The following is a 16,395-nucleotide window of genomic DNA, read 5'->3' on the forward strand; positions in this document are numbered from 1 at the left end:
ACATTTCGTCATTGCAAGCTACAGAGTATTTTCATTTGCACCTAACAAAACAAGTTGCCATGGTACATGTAGACTGCTAACATTACCTATGAATGGCTACGTTTTCTGCTGGATTTAGCTGATTCATAAACAGGAAAACTAAAAGTTGATAAACCTGTAAATCTGACCTCAACTCCCTTTCTTCTACTCCTTCTGCAAGGCCAGTTAGTGAAGGACTAACCAAAGAGAAGGGATGACAGAGAATAATTATGGAATTTGAGGAAGACTTTATGATTGAAGTACTAAAGCTTGGAGCTACATTTTACATTTACTTTGCCATGAGCCCCGAACAAGGAGCAATGCATTGCCTAACCCTAACCAGGAGCAATCTGGGAACCTGACAGACTCTGAAAGTCAATCGGTCTTACACGTTTCCCCTTCACCTTCACAGTGGAACCCCCTTGGTCATGTCTGTCTATACCTGATTCAGACTATTTCTTCTGATTAAGATGGTTATATATAGTGTACTTAGGTTCTGTTCTAAGCAGGATGAGAACTTTACTTGCTCACAATCACTTTAAATCCTTATGTCAGGTACCAAGTGGTCTATGACTCTCGCATACAAATGCTCAAACTCCCCTCTGATATAAACAGGGCTTACCTCTTTTGGCTAACTGATTCCGAGCCAGGCATACACATGTAAAATGCAAACCGAACTTTAGTGTCGCTAATCAGGAAAAAGTCTTATAGGAACATGGCACAAACAAGTGACAGCGGGGAAAATAATAACATAAGAACAGCCATATTGGGTCAGACCAAAGGTCCATCAAGCCCAGTATCCTGTCCTCTGACAGTGGCCAATGGCAGATGCCCCAAAGGGAATGAACAGACAGAGGACAGGATACTGGGCTTGATGGACCTTTGGTAAACAGAGGCTAGGGACACCATTCCTGCCCATCCTGGCTAATAATGTGGCAGTATTCCCTGAGATATGAACTAAGGACCAAACGGATGACACCACTTTTTTAAGGGTAAATTAAGTCAGTGGTAGATCCTGGAATAGAACCAAGTTGTTCCGTTTCCTAGTACCTTGCTTTATCGAATAGACTACCTTGCCTCCTGCGATAGCCTTGTCTACACTAGAAAACGTCACCATTGCACCTGCACTGGTGTGAAAGAATGGGTGTAAGCTGCAGTGAAGAGAGCGTCTACAGTAGTCATCCTGTTTTGGGTTCACCATGTCCACATATTGTAGCACTGCAATAGGGCGGTTTGGGGGATACCTGTCTTGCAGTTCTCTGCAAAAATGCCCATCTACTGCACTGTCCAGATTCCTATTTGTAATCTATACCCATTTCACATTTATGAGCCAGATCCTCTCCTAGTGTTGATATGTTGCATTAGCTGAGGATGTGGCTCTGCATGTATAAAAAGTGTACATATGAAATATAAACATCATATGGGAAATACCATATTGGTAGGGCCTTGACCAGAATGGTTTTTAGGGACATTGTGGAACGGTAACAGGAGAACACAACTGGATCAGACAATGCAATGATGCAGAGTGGCCTGATGAAGGCTGCAACTGATGCATGCCTAGCTTAGAGCAAGTGCCATTGCAATGATGTTGGCAATGCCTGTGTGTAACACCAACAGACCCCAGTCGTCGGCAGGCGGGATCGAACCTGGGGCCTCGGGAGCTTAGTGCATGAGTCTCTTTCTACTGCATGAGCTAAAAGCCATATGGCTATTAGCTAAAGTTGTAGAGCAGACTCATTCATCTCGCTCTCTCTCGTCTCTGGGCCGCTAGATGGGACAGAACACCACACCCAGGAGATGTGTGGGTTACATGTGCACTGTTGCAAGCCCTTTTGATGAGTGTTGACACAATGGTTATTACCAGCATTGCAGTTCTTTGTAAGAGCGCTGGCAGCAATAAAACACTTTGGTATAAACAAGCCTCAGGATGGCTGTGAGAACAGGTTTTGTGTGCATCACCATTCTTCTTGGCTGTCCTTTGAGTGCGGTTCTCATCGTGATGAACAGCACATGATTCGTAACTCCACTTAGTGTTAATAGGCATTACTATACACAGACACATCACTAAGAAAACAGAGCCCTTTATCTTCTGAACAGACGCCCGTTCAATTTTCTTCTCTTCAAAACATGTGATAAAAACAAGGCTTCTTGTAACCTGTTTTATAAAGCTTTTTTTTTTTTAAGCTATCCGTTCTAATTCTTCCTTTTTAGAGCCTCAGAAACCCAATGGACTGAATGGCCAGCTGCAGCAGAGTACACTGTGTTTCACGACTTTTAAGAAAATCAGGTTTGCATTAAAGCAGAAGGCAGGGCAGAGCAGATTTAAGACATTCAGCCTTATATCCACAACTGATGTGTGCTGTTTATTAAAAAGATTTACAGAACTGTATTTTCATAATTAATGCTGGTTATATATTTAAGATCAAATGGTAGCCTGGCTTGCTCGGAGGCACAAGGCAGTAATGGGAGGCCTGAAAAGGTACCCCCTTACTCTGTTGTGCTGGCTACCTGCATTACAGGTAGCAGTGTGGGAGGGGAAGAAGGCATGGCAGAGCTGCTACATCCCACCTGCACAGGTACAGACCTCATGCAGTTTACTCCTTCCCAGGCTGCTTAGAGCAGACGCTGTAGTCAAGAATCTTTGTCCAGCTCTTATTGAATATTCACTTACATGCTTTGGAATAGTTTGTTCTTTCCCAATACAGTCTGAAACATTCAGAAATTATCTGTAACTAATCAGTTAATAGATGAATACACCAGAGTTATCCAGAAGCTTCTACATCACATGAGAATGCAATCTGGAAAATGCTCCTTGGTACTCAACAGGGCTGAGTATTACAAATTACAAATAGAAGATGTGCACAAAAACCAAAGACTTTGGCCCTTGGCATTGGAATACACTCTTCAACTTTGGGGCAAAGTGTACATGTAAAGAAGGCTATGCCACTTCATGCTCCTCTGGTCCTATGTCCTCCAGTCTGGGTCCCTGAACATAAGAACAGCCATACTGGGTCAGACCAATGGTCCATCTAGCCCAGTATCCTGTTTTCCAACAGTGGCCAATGCCAGGTGCTTTAGAGGGAATGAATAGAACAGGGCAATCATTGAGTGCTCCATCCCCTGTCATCTACTCCCAGTTTCTGGCAGTCAGAAGCTAGGGATACCCAGAGAATTGGGTTGCATCCCTGACTGTTTGGCTAATAGCCATTGATGGACCTATCCTCCATGAACTTGTCTAATTCTATTTTGAACCCCATTATAGTTTTGGCCTTCACAACATCCCTTGGCTATGAGTTCCACAGGTTGACTGTGTTGTGTGAAGTGTTTCCTTTTGTTTGTTTTAAACCTGCCGCCTATTAATTGCATTGTGTGACCACTGATTCTTCTGAAGGAGTAAATAACACTTCCTTATTCACTTTCTCCACACCATTCATGATTGAATAGACCTCTGTCATATCCCCTCTTAGTTGTCTCTTTTCCAAGCTGAAAAGTCCCAGTCTTTTTAATCTCTCCTCATATGGAAGCCGTTCCATACCATTAATCATTTTTGTTGCCCTTCTCTGTACCTTTTCTAATTCTAGCATATCTTTTTTTGAGGTGGGGCAACCAGAAGTGCATGCAGTATTCAAAGTGTGGGCGTACCATGGATTTATAGATGCTCAGCTGGTGCCAATCTACAAAGCTCCACAGAAGTCAATAGTGGTATACCCATTTATATGAGCCAATGATCCAGCCTATATTTTTAAAGTGTAACAATCTCTCTACAGTATCTATCCAAATTTTTAAATTGCACTCATCAGCAGAGTGTCTGAGTATTGGGTGGAGTTTGAGAAAGCTTAAGAGAATTTTTTGCCATAATTAGGTATTTTACAAAAAGACATCTTCAAGAAAACCTTTTAAATTCCCTCCTAGTGCATGTTCTATATTTAAATTCCTGAACATTTCCACTTTTAATATAGAATAATAATTATATGCCAAGCATTGGATGTTCATTTCCAAGACACTGCAAATCCAAATTAAGTCTTGAGAGACATGACTCTGTTGGTTTTAGCTCATATACTACTGAACAGTAATCCACATTTCAAAACTAACATAATATAATTATGCCATATGTCACTTTAAAATCCGAGAACTGCACGTTGAGAAACTGAAAATAACAGTTACCTCTCCAGCATAGGAGGCCACAAGTGGGGTGGTGAAGGGGAAAACTGCTTTATTGCTTCTTGCACAGAACTGTATGGGAATTCGCTATGATCAGCGGCGAGTGGAAGATGGATTTCATTCTCCAACCTTAGCAGCCTTTCACAGTTCACTGGCTAAATATTTTTAAACAATACATTTCATGTGTTTGCTCACATGCTTCTGTGCCATCACCACACATTCATCTGGGACCAAGTCACTGTTTGAAGTACATATTGATTATGCAATATACAACAGTAACACCGTTTTAAAAATAGCAACAAAACTCTAGCAAGAGCAGACCAGGATATCAACAATAAAACCCAAAGGCGTTAATGTTCCTGACATGAGCTACCCTGCACAGGACAGAGGAAACTCTGTGTTTTTCCACACAGAGTTTCATGTCAACTCTTCTGAGGAATGGTTTGCCACTTGGAGCAGATTCCCCAAGATCTTCAGAGGTCACGGCCACCTGTGTGAAAGCCCTTGCTTCCTGGCTGGCTGTTCTCTCGCTCCCCCACAGCTCTCCTGAAGCAGCTGTACTGCCAGACAACTTTCCCAGCCACTTGTTGTTCCCAGACCTTCCCAGAACAGAAGTGAGAGGAAAGCAGGCATGTTCATGCTGACAGCTTCATCATTCACTTACCTGCAAAAGTCCCATGGCTTTCCAGTGGGTCAGGCGAGTTGAGTGTGATCCCACTCACACCTCCAGTTTGCCCTATCTCACACCTTGTGAAGCCTTTGTGGAAGGAGATAACCATTCAGTGGAGGTGTATTTCCTTCTTCTCTCTTCTGATCCACCAGTTTCTTTTCCCCTCTGACCAGGGGACAATAGGCTTCAAGTGAAATTGACATAAGACTCGTCTTCTCTAATTCAGCAATCTTTATAGGTAATTTCCTTTTGTTCTCCCAAGCTCTCCAAGTGCCTTTATAGGTAATTGTTTAATAATTTGTTCCAGTGTCTTTCTAGGTCTTGAAATTAGGCTGTCCAGTCTAGAATTCCCTGTCCTCTTTGTTCTTCTTTTAAAGATAGGTAATATATTAGCCCTTCTCCATTTCTTTGGGCTCTCACCTGTGCTCCAGACGTTCTCAAAGATAATTGCTAATGGTTCTGAGATTGCTTCAGCTAGTTCCTTAAATACCAATAAGATGAATTTCATCAGGCCCTGATGACGTGAATTCTTCTAATTTCTGTAAGTATTCTTTAAATTATTCTTTCCCCATTTTGGTTTGTGTTCCTTCCCCCTTGTTGTTAATTGTGTTGAGTATCTGGCCACCATTAATCTATTTAGTGAAGAGTGCAGCAAAATAGGCATTAAATACTTCCGGCTTCTTGATTTCATGAGTTATTAGCTCTTCTTCCCTGCCAAGTAGAGGACCTACGCTTCCCTTCATCTTTCTCCTGCTCCTACTGTATTTAAAGAACCCCTTTCTCATTGCCTTATGCCCCTTCCTAGATGTAACTCATTTTGTGCCTTAGCCTTTCTGATTTTATCCCTACATGCTTGTGCTGTTCTTTTGTACTCCTCCTTAGCAATCTGTCCATGTTTCCACTGTTTTGTAGGATTTCTCTCTCATTTTCTGGTCACTAAAGAGTTTCTGATGGTGTCATGTTGGCCTCTTCCTATTCTTCTAATCTTTCCATTGCATTGGGATAGTTTGCTCTTGTGACTTTAATATTGTCTGAGAAATTACCAACTCTCCTGAACTTCTTTTTCCTTTAAATTTTCTTCCCAGGGGATCTTACCTACTAGTTCTCTGAGTTTGTTAAGGTCTGCTTTTTTGAAGTCCTTCCTGACTTAAGTTACTACCTACACATACAGTGGAACTGTCATTTGAGTAGCATTTGCTTCAGCATTTGCTTCTGACCACCTGTGCATAAAGGTGCTGATTTCTCCAAATTCTTTCTAGCCGAGGTCCGAGATACGTAACCTAATACAATTCACTTCAGAGGAAAGACTATGTAATTAAAAAAAAAAAAACCACATGAGATTCAGCACCACTCAGTGCCTGTCCACTTTCTAAGCTAACTTTCCGCCTAACCCTCCTGATCTGTAGAACTCTCTGTTCTACCTCTAAATCAGTATTAAGGGATAGATTGGTGGGTTGTGGCATCTTTCGATATTCATCTATTTCCTTTTTCTTTTCTCCCATAGTCTCTATGCAGTCCCCTAGAAAAGGATGTATTTTAATTTCATATTCTTCTAATTAACTCTTCTTGTAATAACTAGGATTTGATGGATCAAGACAAGACTATGGCGATAAAGCTCCAAATCTCCCCAGTGCACTAATTTGGAAATTATGCTAAATGCAAGCACAGAATGGCATGGAAACAGCAAAACCTTTTGAAATGAGGAGCAATTTTACAAGGGTGGTAAAATGGATACTAAGTGTCTTCTTTAGGAAATGTAACTGTTTGATAAAATTGTTTTGTGCCAGACTAAGCCTTTAGGATACGCACTATTCAAGAGACAGAACTCAACTGTGCCTCCCTAGGAAAAACCTCATGAAGGCTACCTTTCTGCTACAGCTCTTTTTAGAGCACAGGGCATTCTACCCCTCCACACCCCAACCCCTCTCTTTGTACTATATACACTGTGTTTACTATTGAGCTGCTCCAGCCCAGGGCGGGAGGAGTTGAGCAGGACGTTCCCAGCAACTGCTGCTGCATGCTGCTGTAGGAAACTATCTACTTAGCCAGCTCTGCTGCCTCTGCAGTGCACCCACTCCATGCTTGCTTGGTTGCGGAACGCATTATCATGCACACAACCTCTACCTTCATCCCCATGCCCGGCTGCAATGGCAGCTGGTGCTATGGTGCTGCACAGAGGAGTTGGGAGCCTGCTCTCCTATGAACATGCATGGGAACAAGTGGCCTTAAAAGGCATTTCTAAATAGAAAACAAAAGCCTATGCAGTTGTCTGTTCGCAGTAAAGATTACACTGAGAGTTCTATTGCACAAGTCCTATTTTCACAGCTCCTTTAGATTTACATAGAAAAACCATTTTGATCTCAGAACTTGATTATTATTTTCAGCCACTTGTAAAAATACTGGAAAGTTGGAAATAAACTGAGCAAACTTTTTTTTTAAGTTATAGGAGCTACATGGAAACCTTTTATTAAAGTGTTCTTGCAGTTTAATTCTACACTTTAAACTGAAATATCTATGAAAACTCAAGTTTATGTTAGATTTAAAATATACATGCTAGGTGGTGCTATCAGTTCTGTCTCTTATTAAGGCTGCCGGAGACTTCCCCTTATAATACTTGGTGATCAGTTAATTATAATTTTGCCAAACTTCAACTGTTTGGGCTGAATTTTTCCACACAGGCTGTTTGCCTCAGACGGAATTCTTCTGGAAATTTTCAGCCAAACAGCTCAGCCAGCAAGGCTAGGGAAAAAATACATTGCCTTGCCTTTAAAAAATATCTGGCAACCTTTTATTTGAAAAGCTTTAGCATTCCCATACTTTGGAGTAGGGACTTGCAATTTGCTTTAAATTTAGCAGGAGAGGGATGACCTTTGTACCAGGGATGTGCTTTTTGCTGCTCCTGTGAAAATCCACCAAAATTTGGCCAAGTTCTAACCCTTTGAAAGAAAAAAAAAGCAGTTCATCCATGAGAGAGAGACTTCTTTGAGTTTAACAGCTAAAATCTCTGAAGAGCCCATCTTCATTGAGCATGTTCCACTCCCTCACAACTCTGCCTTGTGACCAGACAGCATGTGTGCCAATCCCAGAGAACAAATGAGCATCCTCCAGCCCAGGGCTGTATCTCCTGGCTACTGCAGGCTGGGCACCAGAACTGAGAACAGGTAGCTTGTTTTCCCTGTCATCTCAATGACCCCACTGTTGGCACCCTGCTGCAGGGCCAATTGCTGTGCCTTGGTTTCCCCTTTTAGCTATATAAATCAGTCCCCACTTAGGCTTTGCCTTCAAGAATCCCATACTAATTAATAACCAACAGCTAATGTAAATAAATAGTCTCTGGCTTCTGTTTTCTCCTTTGTGGAATCTTATCCTTCTTCTTGCCTTCTGTCATCAGTAAGTCACCCGCAGCCCCTATTGCCCTCCTAGCCCATGCTGGGGTTCAGTCTTTACTTACTCTCTCTGTGGGGTCTTCCTGTCAACACACTTCATCTTCCTATTCACTTCCCAGGAAGCATATAGACCTCTCTGCTTTAGAGGAGGCCACCAACCCTCTTCCTAACTGCCCACTCTCTCCCTTCCCCAGGTAGTCTGACAGTTCTCTTAGGAATCTTACAATCATCTCTTGTTTAGGGCTTGTTACACAGACACCTAGTCTATCTCCTGTGCATTCCTCTGCCCGGAAACACCTGCATAACTTCTCTAGAGAGAACTCCTCTAGTAGTGTAACTTCCTTTTTATACTGTTCTAGCAGTCTCCTCCTAACTCAGCTGCTCCATTCTAATTAGCTAAAGGGGCACCACCTGGAGTACCTGTCTGCTTCCAGGTATTTCCTACAAAGGTCATCGTGGGCCAGTTAGGCCCTGATCCTTCCTGAAGTGCAGTTGGCCTCATGACATACCCAGGCAGTATGAAGGAGGAAGCCACCTGACTAATGCACTGGGGAACAGCATTAGACTTGGGAAGGGGGAAACGGAAAAAGAATAGACTAGAACAAGGGGTCTGGTGAGAAACTGGGACTGGGAACAGACTGGGTAGGCAAGGAGAAGGGTGTGAATTAGAAGAGGAGTATGGGACTGGGAGCTGGTGAGGAAGAAGGTGGAGAAGAAGGGGACAATTTTGAGGGGCAGAGGAATACTGAGATCAGAGAAGGATATATAATAGAGCTATTAGCATTGTCTGTCATGACTGACAGATTCCGTATCACCAAAGCCAATGTATAGCATTATCATCATCAAGAACTTGTCATTTTAAAAGTTTCCAGACGAGAGGATTAGGATAGGGAAACTTCCTAGGTGCACAGATCCCTGCAACTTGTGAACCTCAGGGGGGAAAAAAAGTTGGCAATGCTCTGAATGGTCTCGGTTCTCCCCTTGGTCCATGTTGCTCATTATCTCCCTAGAGAAAAGAAGCCTGAGGTTCCAAGTCTGCATTCCCTCCCAACAAATCCACTCCATGTGAGGCACCTAGGCTCTTTGGGAAAAGTCACAAAATTTAGAATCTCAGGCCACATAAACCATGCATGCCTCCAAGCCATGTGCCTGTCTATGCTGAGTTTGGTGTGAGCATGGACCCGAGTTTTTGACTGGGAGTTGGGAAGGAGAGAAACGTGGGAGGGACAGGCACCCTTTATCCCATTCATTTTGTTTCATGTAGAGAAGTTTTTAAGGGCTGAAGTCTTTTCATTGCATAAAATGTTTTGCCACCATCTTTGGGCACTGAAAATAGTTCAGCGCCTTACACTTTATGTACATAACATTTTATGTGACTAAATGACTTGAGCGCATGGACTCACAAGCAGCCTGTAGAGAAGAGCTCTGCATTGGCTCAGAATAGTAGAAGTTTAGGGGTGGCCCCGAAGCTCAAACATCTATATAAAGGGCACAGAATTCAACAGCCGCTACATCAACCTATGGATTGAGGTAGTAGTGACATTCCCAAAACAACATTTTATTTCACTTACTGTTTCCCCTGGCTTCTGTCAATCCACACCCTGCTGCAACCAAGGTAATGAAGGAGGGGAAGCCAATTACAATACATCTGTCTGGATCAACTCCTCTCTGTAGGGAGTATATAACATTCTCAAACCAGAAATACAATATATACCTACACAGTTATTAACACATAGCTTTAACTGTCATCTTTGCAACTACAAGAGACTGCCCATAGATCCAGACTCTCTAATAATCTGTGTATAGGGAGTACTTAGAATAGAGACAACAAAGCATTACATTAGTAGAGAGACAAAGTTGTGGAAATAAACTAGTCCATATTGGAATTGATTCTTCAGAACAACAGGGTGTCCTGAGTACTTTGCTTCTGAGATTGCCCAGGATATGTTTGCTGAAATCTCTCTCTGGTGTTGATAATGCACTAGGAATTAATTAGCGAACAGTCAAGTACGTACTAGAGAAATATCACCTTTTTCCCCCCTCCCCAGCCCCACTTTGGACCTAAAACTCACAGCCATTCCCAGCTAATTACATTGGGCGGATTACTTGAGTGCCACTGTAAGCTGCATGAAAATGATAACACTTGACTGGGAGATGAGTGAAAAGAATCTGACCTTCTTAGTCAAGGTCACTGATAGTGTAATTGTTCTGAAGTGCTAGAAGTAAAGATCTCATGAGCCATCAAGATACACAGGCTGTTCAGTACAGTGAAATGACATTGAGTGTTGTAGGGCACAATACATGAATTTTGTTTAAAAATATATAATGTAGGCTAAACTCCAAGCTCCAGTGACCAGCCTGAATAGCCAGACTGTGTGCTGGGGAGGTGTGTCAAGTGGAAGCAGGGAAAGGAGTAAAGCTTGAAATAACATATGCCAGGCCCTTATACAGTCTTCCCACCAGAGGGGGACCAAAATAGGACGATGCATTCAACAGTCGATTCCCTGCCCCAACCTTTCCTCCGCACTGTGCACACCCTGCTCCTTCACAACCTGCTGCAGGCTACTGCAAAGCAATCATCCATCCCATGCAAAGTGTGTACATTCCTTCCAAAACAACCCAATAATCATGTTCCCCCACTGTGCAGTAGAACCTTTTCAATTGTGCTGCAAAGGGCCTTTGGCAGGGAATGAATTTGTTCCTTACCACTTAAAAGACATCAGTATGTTGCATTTTTGCTGTACAAAATACACCTCTACCCCGATATAACGTGACCCGATAGAACATGAATTCGGATATAACGCGGTAAAGCAGAGCTCCGGGGGGTCGGGGGGCTGCGCACTCCGGCGGATCAAAGCAAGCTCGATATAATGCGGTTTCACCTATAAAGTGATAAGATTTTTTGGCTCCCAAGGACTGTTATATAGAGGTAGAGGTGTAGATTGTGTTGTAAAGAAACTCTGTGAGGTTGTGGAATTTTCTGGAGAACATTAAATCTATGTTGCAATATTTGAAGTTCAACCACAGTCTGATTGGCAGGCTGAGATGAGCCATGTGACTATTAATCATTTAGCATATATAGCTCTCCTATCTGCTGTTCAATATCTTTGGCACTAAAGACTATTGATTGGCTACCAAGAGCCTGAATAAGGTGACATAAGCCTGGCATTTGTAATGCAAAGAAACACCAGATGTGAACTTTAGGGAAATTTGGTTATAGCTCAGAATCCATCCAAACACTGTTGCTGGGACTCATCTCCAGTTTTGCATTTCACAGGATGAAGCCTTTCATCTTTTTATTAAAGCGACTAACATAGAATCATAGAACTGGAAGGGACCTCGAGAGGGCATCTAGTCCAGTCCCCTGCACTCAAGGCAGGACCAAGTATTATCTAGACCGTCCCTGACAGATGTTTGTCTAACCTGCTCTTAAAAATCTCCAGTGATGGAGAGCCCACAACCTCCCTAGGCAATTTATTCCAGTGCTTAACCACTCTGACAATTAGGAAGTTTTCCCTAATATCCAACCTAAACCACCCTTGCTGCAATTTAAGCCCGTTGCTTCTTGTCCTATCCTCAGAGGTTAAGAAGAACAATTTTTCTCCCTCCTCCTTGTAACAACCTGTTATGTACTTGAAAACTGTTATGTCCCCTCTCAGTCTTCTCTTCTCCCGAGTAAACAAACCCAATTTTTTTCAATCTTCCCTCATAGGTCATGTTTTCTAGACCTTTAATAATTTTTGTTGCTCTTCTCTGGACTTTCTCCAATTTGTCCACATCTTTCCTGAAATGTGGTGCTCAGAACTGGACACAATATCCCAGTTGAGGCCTAATCAGCGCAGAGTAGAGCGGAAGAATTACTTGTGTCTTGGTTCAAATACTCCTGCTAATACATCCCAGAATGATGTTTGCTTTTTTTGCAACAGTTTTACACTGTTGACTCATATTTAGCTTGTGATCCATTATGACCCCCAGATCCCTTTCTGAAGTACTCCTTCCTAGGCAGTCATTTCCCATTTTGTATGTGTGCAACTGATTGTTCCTTCCTAAGAGGAGTACTTTGCATTTGTTCTTATTGAATTTCATCCTATTTACTTCAGACCATTTCTCCAGTTTGTCCAGATCATTTTGAATTTTAATCCTATCCTCCAAAGACTTGCAACGCCTCCCAGCTTGGTATCGTCCGCAAACTTTATAAGTGTACTCTCTGTACCATTATCTAAATTATCTAAATCATTGATGCCATATGCATTGATGCCATAGTGTATGCTTTGTGTACCTCTAAGCTACAACAGGGATCTGCTAAGATGCAGTCATCAGCATCTTCAAGGTTGCCAAAGATCTGCTACCAGGGTCTGTGGCGGTGTTGTGGCAGCTGGTGAATCTGTTTAAAACTTTCAAAGGGACCCAAAGAAGTTAGGTGCTCAACACCCATTGAAATTCATACATACGCAAACTCACTTAAACCCATCACATGTATTGAGATAAATCTCTATGTATCATACAGAAAATGTAACCAAAGAACTCCTATTACCACAGTGTTAATGGGAGTTATGTGACTACACTTTATACATCATGGTGATTATTTGTTTGCTTCTAGTTGTCATAGTTTCCTTTGGAGTTAATACACCATTCAGACCTAATCCTGGATTTGGATTGGCTAACTTTGCTTTTCTGTGATAGTTTTTAGGTAAGACTTGCTTCTCTCCTATCTGCCAAACCAAGGCCAGGAGGTACAAGGCACAAGGGGCCAGATTTTTAATGAAATTAAGCATCTAAAAGGTGCAGATAGGCACCTAAATACCTTTAAAAATCTGCTCAAGGAACCTTTCCCTCAATTTTTTGTCCATGCGCAAGAGTCAGATGCATTCCTGGTCATTCAGCTTCCAGTGCACAAGGACTAGAGTGGGCAGGGCTTCTAGACTCCCCAAAGGGCAGCAGTGGGGCTGTGATGGAGCCACCACTTATGCACCAGCTAACAGAGCAGAGACAAAGCTGCGGGGGGAGGGGGGGAGTTTAACTTTGTAGGGTGGTGGATCTTCCCCAGCAGTCCTAGCCAAATTAGCCATTATGCTTCTAGAGTATTCTCAGTGCATTATCCCAACACTCCCACTGCACATTAAGGCTCAATAGCCAAAATAGAGCACTAAAGAGAAGTCACCTGCTCTGTACAACTGGTTCGGGTAGCTGATGAAGCGAGTCAGTGTAGGTTTATTGTGGAGCTTAAAGTTCAGAGGGAATTGCTCTGACCCTCTCAACAAACACTGTGTTGAAAGAAATCTCAGTCCTCAGTTAATCCCTGAATTTAAAAAAAGCTGTAATCTGTATTCAAAAGGAAATTATTTATGCATGCACAGTAGGCAAGACAAAATGCAAAGTTTCATTGAACTTCAGGCTGGCTGCACTTATTTTTCCCTTGAGCTGTACAAATAAATTTCAGCATGACAATGAAAAGCAAGCTACATCATATGGATTCCTCCAAAATCCCTACATGGATTTACATTGTGTAGAAAATACATCTAGGATAACACGTTTTGGTACCACCAACATTAAATGTTGTGACACTTATGTAGAGATGTATTCACAAACATATGACCAAATCCTGCAGATTATTCTGTGTGACAGGCAGGAAATTATATATCCACCACACAGGATTCACATCACAATGGAAGGGAAAAGCAGCTGGAGAAAAAGCAGCAAGCGGAAGTCCATGGGCAGCTAAGGAGTGAAAGTTCTTTGGAAAGAATCACCTCTTCAAGAGAGTGCCATGGGGTTTAGAAAGATCAGCTTGGATTGAGAGGAAGGGCTATGTCTCTGTGAAGAGCATTGGCACTGACAGAGTTTGGGAGAGCAAAAGGAAAATTTCCTATTGTTCAGACTGAATCAAAATGAATTAGTGCCCGCTGGCAAAACTGGTGAAAAATTAATCACATTTCTGCAGTTTCATGAAAACACGGAACATTTCACAGATTTGCTTCTAATTGGAAGTGAAAATGGAAAGGCTCTTTTTCTTTTTGTCAAATGGGAAGGTATTATCTTTCCACCCACAGAGGGAAATGCACTAGGGTTCCTCCCCTGGCCACAATTATAGGCTAGATTGTATTTGTAATACACACCCATGTAGCAGAGAAAGGCTGAGGAAGAGTCTCTCTTATACCCCATTGTGGACTATATGGACCTGGGGGCCAGGCACACAGAAGTGTAAGATTCCCCTACAGCAGGTGGCTGGTTAGTGGGCAGGGATGGGTGGAACTTTGGTTCTGCTCCTAATGCAGCAGCCATTATCGTTGAGCCAGTGCAGAGGTTTTGTAATGCACTCCATTGGCTCAGAGCAGTGCCTAAAGATATGCTTTAACTCATAGAAAAAACACAGTTGCTGCCCCACCGAGCTTTCAATCACTGCTAAGAAGAGCCTGAAAGTTGTTGGTAAAGGAGAAAGCAGACCAGAATCGGCAGAATCAGCACAAGATTGAGATCCAGCAAGGCCCATCTTAAACACCACTGAATCACCCGACAGTGTCTCCCTTAAGCAGAATTAAATAGGAATCAGTGCCATTAAATATCATTGGGCTTAAATCATTTCCCTGGGAGATGTTTGTTCCAGTTTGGGAGCAGATTCGGATATATGTCTGTACAAAAGACATTGCCTTATTCAGCAAGCAGAGCAATGTACTGCTTAGGGCAAGCAAGGGTGGCAGAATCTGGCCATAAGTACAGTGTATTGTAGTACAGTTGCATCATGTACTGGTGTAACTCAGTGTTGCTTCATTGACTTCAGTGAGGCTACACTGATTTACACCAGCTGAGGGTCTGTTTCCTTGATCCCACCTACAAGAAATTTTTTCCAACATACATTTGTGATTAATAACACATTTAAGCAAGTCTTGGCATTAAAATCACTTTACTGTAACCCGATACTGAGTTACTATGGTGTTTGTTGTGTTTATTTCTCTAATATATTGCCATTGCTTTCATTAGAATGGTAGTGCTATTATACTACTAGGATATCGTTACTAGATTACTCACTCTTCTATTGCTCAAATGCTTTCACATACATAATAAATCCACAGAAGTGCTAAAATGCCCCAGAAAATATGCAAGAGAATGTGCAGACCCAAAGCGCCAAGAGTACCAGAGTCGCCCAGAAAACAGGGGTCTTTGCAAATGACATCCTTCTTAGTATACCAAGCCCTGAGGTTTCTGCTCTGGGCAGAACCACTGAAGATGGCTTAAGCTTTAAAAAAGAATTGGCCAAAGTCAGAGATAATGCCAGCGTTGCATTTCTATCTTCTTGCCTTGGTGACAGAACTTTACCAGGATGCTGAAATCCACCACATGACTAGATATTGGTCCCAATATCTGCTCAGAAAAATAACTATTGACAACTTCTTCCTCCTCTTAACCAAAATCCAAAAGGACAAATGGCAAATATGCTTCTTTCTTCTTCACCTAATCACCCTGATCCCTGGCTACATGCTATTGGCTTCCATCTAGGACCTGTGATAAGGAAGCAGACACTCTGGGTGCTTTGACCCGCCTACAAAATACTCTCAGATCCAAGCCATCACAGGAACTTCTTGGTCCCTGATCAGGGGATGCACTAACTTCAACATAGACAAAAGAAGTTTCTGCGTTACTGTATCAGCTGTTATGAAAATGGATGTATTCTAGTCTGTGCAAACCTCCCTCTGGCTTAATCCTCATTTCTGGACAGTCAAATCTCCTTTTCCCTGGTGATTCTACCTCTCCTGTGGAATGCACATCTTTAATTACATTTTGCTACACAATAAGCATAAGTCATCCATTGTTGCAGATATGACAATCCAACTTAAAAAGTATTATACAATCAGGCTTGTAGCTAGGCAGAATAAAGGCTGCAGAGAAGAAAAAAAATCTGAATGGAGAGTCCAGGAATCCCTTCTTTGGGGAAGTGTGAAAATGCCAGGTGTGTTTTCCTGCATTCTAGAAGATTCTAGATGGATTTTACATGAACAACAAGAACATAAAAAGGAGCTTTACCTATGATTTGTTTGGAATTCTAGCCTAGCTTGCCAGTGGAAAATTATATTAAATCACAAAAATATAAAGCATGGACCCAGACTCCAACCGTATGCACGTAGTTTGCATTTAGAAAGCATCAAAATTAGTTTAGAATGTTAT

Source organism: Emys orbicularis, chromosome 5 (genome assembly GCF_028017835.1).
Source record: "Emys orbicularis isolate rEmyOrb1 chromosome 5, rEmyOrb1.hap1, whole genome shotgun sequence".
Classification (NCBI taxonomy): domain Eukaryota; kingdom Metazoa; phylum Chordata; order Testudines; family Emydidae; genus Emys; species Emys orbicularis.